This window comes from Pyrus communis, chromosome 3 (assembly GCF_041283825.1).
Source record: "Pyrus communis isolate YQ-2024b chromosome 3, ASM4128382v1, whole genome shotgun sequence".
NCBI classification, from domain to species: domain Eukaryota; kingdom Viridiplantae; phylum Streptophyta; class Magnoliopsida; order Rosales; family Rosaceae; genus Pyrus; species Pyrus communis.
Genome location: NC_142567.1, coordinates 5,929,001 through 5,937,005, shown reverse-complemented (window position 1 = coordinate 5,937,005; position 8,005 = coordinate 5,929,001). Strand labels below are relative to the sequence as shown.

The 8,005-nt window shown below is 35.9% G+C and overlaps 1 pseudogene; it reads left to right on the top strand.

Annotated features, from left to right (window-relative positions):
• Positions 1–345: 345 nt before the first annotated feature.
• On the top strand, positions 346–744 carry LOC148697808 (calcium-binding protein PBP1 pseudogene; annotated as a pseudogene).
• Positions 745–8,005: the final 7,261 nt, after the last annotated feature.

Sequence of the window (8,005 nt, the reverse complement as noted above, 5' to 3'; positions counted from 1 at the left end):
CTTAGTATTAGCGCACCAATAGGCATAAAATCCCCGAGATCCGATGCAGCTTCCAGGAAGGAGATGAGCCTCATCACAGAACCAAAGAAAAAAGAAGGAAGGAAGTTGCTGCCAACAGTTAAAAAGGGCTACCAAGAAAGTCACAATAATAATAATAATTTATAGATATATTATTTTCCTTATATATATTCGCACCTCAGCTCATCACTCATCACTCCTCACTCCTCAGTCCTTATCGTTAAATAACCTCCTCCGAACTCCATATTCTCCATCATCCATATCTCTCTTAGCTCACTTATAAAGCTTTCGATTATTTTAGTTTTGGATACTAATTTTTCATTAATCATGACAGCATTAGATCATCATTATCAAAATATCATGAGTGCAGTTGAGTTTGTGGACTACTTTCCATCCATGTTTGCAAGGATGGGAGACGAGGGGTTTATCGGGGAGCTCTGCAGCGGGTTTCGATTGCTGATGGATGTCGAGAAGGGGCTCATCACTTTTGAAAGCTTGAAGAGGAACTGCGTTCTGCTGGGATTGTATGACATGGGAGATGATGAGCTTCTGTGGATGTTGATGGAGGGTGATTTGGATGGAGATGGAGCTCTCAGTCAGATGGAGTTTTGTATTCTCATGTTTAGGTTAAGTCCAGGGATAATGGATGGATCAAAGCAATTTTGGATGGAAGACTTCGATCACCGTCGTGTAAATGATCATCAAACGCATGTAGGCTTCCAATGATCAATGTATTATCTTGTTGTCTGTCCTTGGTATATCTTATTCAATTAATAATGACTTTGATAAAGTTGTATCAATGATTGTAGAAAAGTAATAAGTTTAGCAATTTCAATTCATTATTAATTATGTTATGGTATTTTTCTATTTTATGTATTGGGATTTTCTAATAGAATAAGGATTATGATTGTTTCCTGCTTCTTGTTAGGGTATAAGATTGCTTTCCTGTTTGCTTCATTATTTCTTTATATAAACACACTTCCTGTAACTTTGTGTAGATTGAGTCTTGGCAAGATGTGACCTTCTCAACTTATTTTTGTTTATAGAATAAGATTCAGCGTTTGCAATTCCTTTTTCTTCTTTTCTTCTCCTTTGATTTGTACACACACACATGTATATGAGTAAATATCAGTTCACTACCCTCGAGTTTCGTAGTTTTTAACATTTAGTACATGAAGTTTTTTTCGTTCCAAAGTCATACCTAAAGTGTTAATTTTGGGACAGTCTCATACATCTGTTAGTCTGACTGTTAAGTTTTCCGTTAACTGATGACATGGCGCGCATGTAGATAATGACTGGGTGTCACATGTCATTAAGAGAGTCCACGAGGAAATTAAAAATTCAAAAAAATAAAAATAAAAATAAAAAACCCATAAACAAAACCCACCCGTCTTCTACCTCCCTCAACCCCCTCCCTCCCTTCTGCAATCCGTACCCTCCTTTCTCTCCGCTCCGAGATCCTCTCCCGCCACTCCGACCTCTTCGCCCAGCTCTCTGCCCTCTCCACCGTACAATCCTCCGTTGCCACCTTCCAGTCCTCCATTTGCCACACCCGATCCAAGCTCTCCGACCCACTCGCCTTTATCCACACCCTCACCATCCAGCTCCAAAATCTCCATGCCTCCTCTGATCTTCTCCATCACTCTAACAGAGCCCACCACCTCTCCAGTAAGCTCGGATCCCTCACCTCCAACGACCCCGAGGGCCTCGATCTCGCCAAGGCCGCTCAGCTCCATTGCGAGATCTTAGCTCTCTACAACGAATACGACCTCGCTGGCATTGATGTGGTCGATTCTGAACTCGAGTGTGTCAAAGAGACCGAAGACAAGTTTCTTACGGAGGAAAGAGGGATGGAGGGTTTGAACCAAGCCGAGGTGGGGATTGGGTTGCATGTGTTTTACAATTTTGGGGAGCTGAGGCAGGCTATGGATCAAAGGAGATGAGGGTTGCAGAGGAGAGGAGGGAGGGTAGGGTTGCAGAGGAAAGAAGGGAGGGAGGGTTGGGGAAGGTAGAAGATGGGTGGTTTTTTTTTTTTTTTTTTTTTTTTTTTTGAATTTTGAATTTTGAATTTTCATGTGGACCCTTAATGACATGTGGAGTCCAGTTATTATCCACATAGACGTCATGTTATCAGTTAATGGAAGACTTCACAGCCAACTAACGGATGTATGAGACTGTTCCAAAATTAACAATTTAAGTATGATTCTGGGATAAAAAAACTTCATATACCAAATATTGAAAACCATAAAATTTGAAAGTAGTAAACTGATATTTACCTATATATGTATGTGTGTGGTTCAAGCACCCATATGCTATGTAATTATAAGTACCCTCTCCTTGATTTAATTTCATATATTGCAATGTCAGTAGAAACGCTTGCTGGTTCAATTGCATTTAGTTGGCATATAGGAAGCAATGGTGATACATGGTACTTGGCATAGAGATGCTGATTATTAGAACAATACTGGCGCGCAGTGGAAGATCTTATCCAAAAGAATTTTTTTATTGTGACGGAAATATAGGTGGTATATTAAGTGTTTTTATATAAATTATGGAAAATTTTAATATTTAAGTTGTTAACTTTTAAACACATATATCATATTATTTATATAATAATATATAATATACAATTTCGTCTTCCGATCACATTGAAAAATCTATCCTTGTCCGACCCTTAGCATAACTCTTGACGCTTCCTGAACCTCCAAAAGCAAAGGTGCTAATTTACACACAAAAAGTTCACATGAGCACCCTAGTGGCCTAGTCAGTTGGATTTTGGATTTTATAGTTGTGTGTATTGCCACACGTGCACATATAAAAAAAAGAGTAATTTTAATATTTGATTGGTATCTACAACTGTGTGAGAATGCACGAAATGATGTAAAATTAATATTACGTGACATGTTATGTTACAAGTTCATTGAAAATAAAGCATGTCAAATAGACCTAGTAGCAAGTCATTTTATTTATATGAAATGTGTGGATTTATCACAAACTGTTTTTTAAACATGTCATCAATCACCATTGAAAAATCACTAAGCTAACAAGTGACGAGAAATAATCAACCTAACCAAATTAACAAATTGATTATAAAACTCTTTTAAATCCATGATTTAAACTTATAATCTCGAGACCAAAACAAAGTAATTATCAAAATTTATAACATTGCGGAGTGCATTATGCAACACAGTACACCTATATGTAAATATCAAGTCAGAAGTACATGAACAACTCCAAGGAAAAAGAAATTGGACAACAACTCCAATGCAAGAAAATAGCTTAACAGCTTCTTCTTTCAACCATAAAATTGTATTCTTTGATTCTTCCTTCACTTATCTTATTTGTGTGGAGCATGAAAATAAATAGGGAGAGTAAGAATCATAACTTAGCTAGGTTTAACTTTATCTGTATGAAATTATTAAACGATTGAACAAGAGCTACTTGCAGTTCAATTAATCAAAGTAATCATTTATGCACATCATGATCATTCATGAACAAGAGCGAGATCCATCTATATATCCAAACACAAGGTTTTTGCGCTTTAGGGAAAACCCATATCATAGTTTCATGGAAAGAATTAAACCTAAGTCTAATCTGGAAAACCCTCATTCGGTTGTGGTTTAGAGGTTCCAATGGTCAAAAAATTTTCAATTTCTAAAGGAGCCGTTATTTTGTCGTTTTCCACCACAACTGATCTCACAGTCTCGAGAAGCTGACTTCGATTCTCCATGAGAGCAAATTTATTTATTTATTATTTATTTTTTAAAATAATCACACACAAACTTTTCTTCTTTATAGATTGAACTCATGTTTATATGTCTTGTGGCTTGCAATTTGATCTTAATGCTATACAAAATCCTTCTTTGTCAAGGATCAACATTTGTTTCATCAACAAGACTTTCTATCAAAATTGAATACCTATAACTGGTCCTAAAACTTCTCTATCTCATACTTGAATTCAAGAAACTCACAATGTCAAGTTTTTTGAAGATCAAGATGTTGCAGAATTGTCACAAGGCAGATTTCTTTTTGAAGAACAAAATCAAACTGAGGTTGCTTTTTCTGAGGAAAATTATAGGGAGATTTTGATAACTCCCTCATCTGCAATTCAGTTGGAAGAAGATTGGCCTATTGAAGATAGAATGGAAATAGATTTTGGGTCTCAAGTGCAGCTGCAACATAATCAAATTCCAAGGTCTGAAGTTCAAGGAAATCCAAGCATTGAAGCTATTAATGAATATGTGGTTCCATCGAGACAAGCAACAAGAATCAAGAAGACCACCATGTCAAATGACTGTGTTTATCTCCATGAGAGTGAGTATGATTTTGACGATATAGATGATCCTCTCACCTACTCTCAGGCCATGAACAGTCATGAACAAGCATTATGGAACATTGCAATGAAGGAGGAATTAGAATCGATGTCACAGAATAAAGTATGGACATTAGTGGATTCCAATCCTCAAATCAAGGCTATAGGATGCAAATCGGTTTATAAGACCAAAAGAGATGCTTATGGAAAAATTGAAAGGTACAAGGCAAGATTGGTTACCATGGGTTTCACTTAGAGAGAAGGAGTCGACTACAATGACACTTTTTCACCTGTTTCTTCCAAGGATTCTGTGAGAATCATAATGGCACTAGTTGCACACTTTGATCTAAAGTTACATCAAATGGATGTGAAGACTGTTTTTCTCCATGGTAAACTACAAGAAAACATTTACATGCAACAGCCTCCTGGATTTGTTGAAAGGGGGAAAGAAAACATGGTATGCAAGCTCAACAAGTCTATTTATGGAGTGAAGCAAGCATCAAGACAGTGGTTTTTAAAATTTGATCAAGTTGTTACAAAGTATGGTTTTGTGGAAAACAAATTGGATGATTACATATACATTAAGTGGTCAGGTTCAAGCTTTATTATTTTGGTATTGTATGTCGATGATATCCTACTAGCAAGTTCTAATGTGAAGCTCCTCAATGATACTAAGGCCATACTTAGCAAGAACTTTGAGATGAAGGACCTTGGAGAGGCACACTATGTGCTTGGCATTGAGACCATTCAAGACAGGTCCAAAAGGCTAATTAGACTATCACAAAAGGGTTATTTAGAAAGAGTACTCCTGAGATTTAATATGGAAAAGTGTAATAATGGTGAAATACCTATGAATAAGGGAGACAAATTCTCTAAAGCTCACTGTCTCAAGACATCAATAGAGGTACATAAAGAACAAGCCTTATGCCTCTTTGGTAGGTAGTTTGATGTATACTACCATTTGCACGGGACCAGAGATAGCTTTCATAGTAGGAATGTTGGGTAGATTTCAAACAAATCCAGGAAAGCTTCATTGGGTGGCTGCAAAGAAGGTTTTAAAGTACTTGCAAAGAACCAAGGGGTATATGTTGGTTTATGGCAGAGAAGAGAATCTAGAGCTAGTTGGTTATACTGATTAGGATCTAGCTGGTGATGTAGATGGCAAAAAATCCACGGGTAGCTATGTATTTATGCTTTAGGGTGGTACAGTTTCATGGAAAAGTGCAAAACAAACTATAATTGCCACTTCTACCATGGAGGCAAAGTTTATAGCTTGTTTTGAAGGGATGAAACAAGCTGTATGGTTAAGAAATTTCCTAAGTGATTTAAGAATTGTTGACTCGGTGCAAGGGCATGTTAAGATGTATTGTGATAATAACTCTGTAGTATTTTTTGCTAAGAATAATAGAAGAACTTCAGCTTTTAGATTGATGGATGTGAAGTTTCTTAAGGTTCGAGAAAAGGTTCAGGATTGAGTTATATACAAGTGGAGCATTTGAGTACTGATGTGATGATATCAGATCCTTTGATTAAGGCGTTACCTATTGGGGTATTTAAAGCTCATGTTGCACGGATGGGGGTTCTTGAACCATTTGATCAGTGGGAGTGATCCATTGTTGCATATTGACTGTTGGTTGCTGCTGTGAAGTTCAAAGAGCTAGTGCAGTGATGAAAACAGGTTTTATGTTTTTCAATAAAGCTTAAAGCTAGTATTTAATTAGCTAGTTTTGATTGGTTTATTTTATTTTCGAATTGAGACTTGTTATAATGGTCTATTGTTTTGAGAAATAAAATTTGAGCTAGTTCATTTAATGCTTTCATGACAGTTTGTCTGTTTCAGCAGTTGTTGTTGAATTATCGTTTCATGCATTGTTTAGGGCAATTATTTATTTTGAATTCTTGCTGACATTGTTATGAAATAGTGGGAGCAAATCATTTTACTCATATTGATCGAGTTCACAATGATAAAGATGCAAATTGAATGTATTTAACTCCTGAAAACTGTTTTGCATTATGGTTGTAATAAAGTTTCAGAGTTCTACATTTTGAAATGTAAGTGAGATTGGTTGTGATTGAAAACTTTTGTTAACAGACATAGTGATCACTTCTATCTAAGTATGATTGAATAAACTGAATGCTTGAAACTGTTATCATACTCAAGTGGGAGAATATAAAAATATGAGTATGAGATAGAGAAGTTTTAGGACTAGTTATAGGTATTCAATTTTGATAGAAAGTCTTGTTGATGAAAGGAATGCTAATCCTTGACAAAGAAGGATTTTGTATAGCATTGAGATCGGATTGCAGGACACGGAAACAAGTATTTGTTTCCTATTAGGATTTTGATAGGAAATCCTAATCTATTTTGGTAAAGTCTATATGTATATATATAGTGGTCTCTCTTCTCACAGAACTAACACTCATATTGGACCGAAGCCTATCTGTGAGTCGAGCTCTTGATAATTTGCAAGAGAAGAGAAGGATCACTAAAAGCTTGCTGCGATGGCTTCAAGTTCTGGTGCTGCTACAGGTATGTTATCCTTCCTGGTTTCTTGTATGGTTCTAGTTCATGTTTTGGTCTTGGTGTTTGTTAATTCTATGCTAACATTCCAAATCCTAACACAACTGGACATATATTTACGCAAACAGAACATGCGTGCCGTACTTGTATCATGCGTGAAATTGGATTGGATATTATATAAGTCTAAATTTCATCACCAATATATGAATTTCCATCGCAACTGGAACAGATCATAGATACCCATTTATAAATACATGTACATTATTGTACGAAGTAGCTAGTAGCCTAGTACTAGATGAAAACAAAAGGTTGATATTGCATGCTCACGTGATAAAAAAAAAAAATGATGCAGTTGATGATCATGCATATTCGTACGTAGTTTGAAAGTGGCTAGCAATTAGACAAAAAGCGAAATAAGGAAAGGGAGGGAGGATTTCGAGGAAAGGGAAGAAGCAGCCAACCAATTGAATTGATGGCTAGCTAGCTAGAGCCACAGAAATAAAAAAAAAGCCAAAGGGGCAGGCGCAGCGCTCATCATTTTGTGGAGAGTTTCGTCTCCTTCTTGGAAGTTGCATGGATGTTGCTTATAACAAGCGCTCATCGTGTTGTTTGGTCATCACACAAACAGATAATTATATATTTGTACTGGTAAATTGTCATTTGATCCTTTGAACTATTACTCAAATTGAAATTGACACCAAACTGTCATTTGATCTTTTAGACTATTACTCAAGTTGAAATTAACACCTGCCTATTTTTTTGATAAATTAACCCCGTGAATTATTTGAAATAAGCCAATTGACCTCTTGTCGGTAGATTTCATCCAATGTTTCATCAAATTCAATGGAAAATTTGTCTTTCCTTCATCAATTCTTACTTATCAACTATAACCAACAATGTAATTATGACATGAAAACAAAAATGTGTAATGACAATGTGAAATGGTCCATTATGTAAACGTTTGGTTTTTTTATGTTTTCTTAGTATGCTATATATTTTTGAATTATTTTGTGTCCATGTGTCAAAATTTTATTGGTGGTTATAGCTGACAAGTAACAATTAATGATGAAATGACTAATTTGCCCTTGAATTTGATGGAATTGATTTAGCAATCGAACGACAAGGGGTTAATTGACTGTGATTTTAAATAGTTA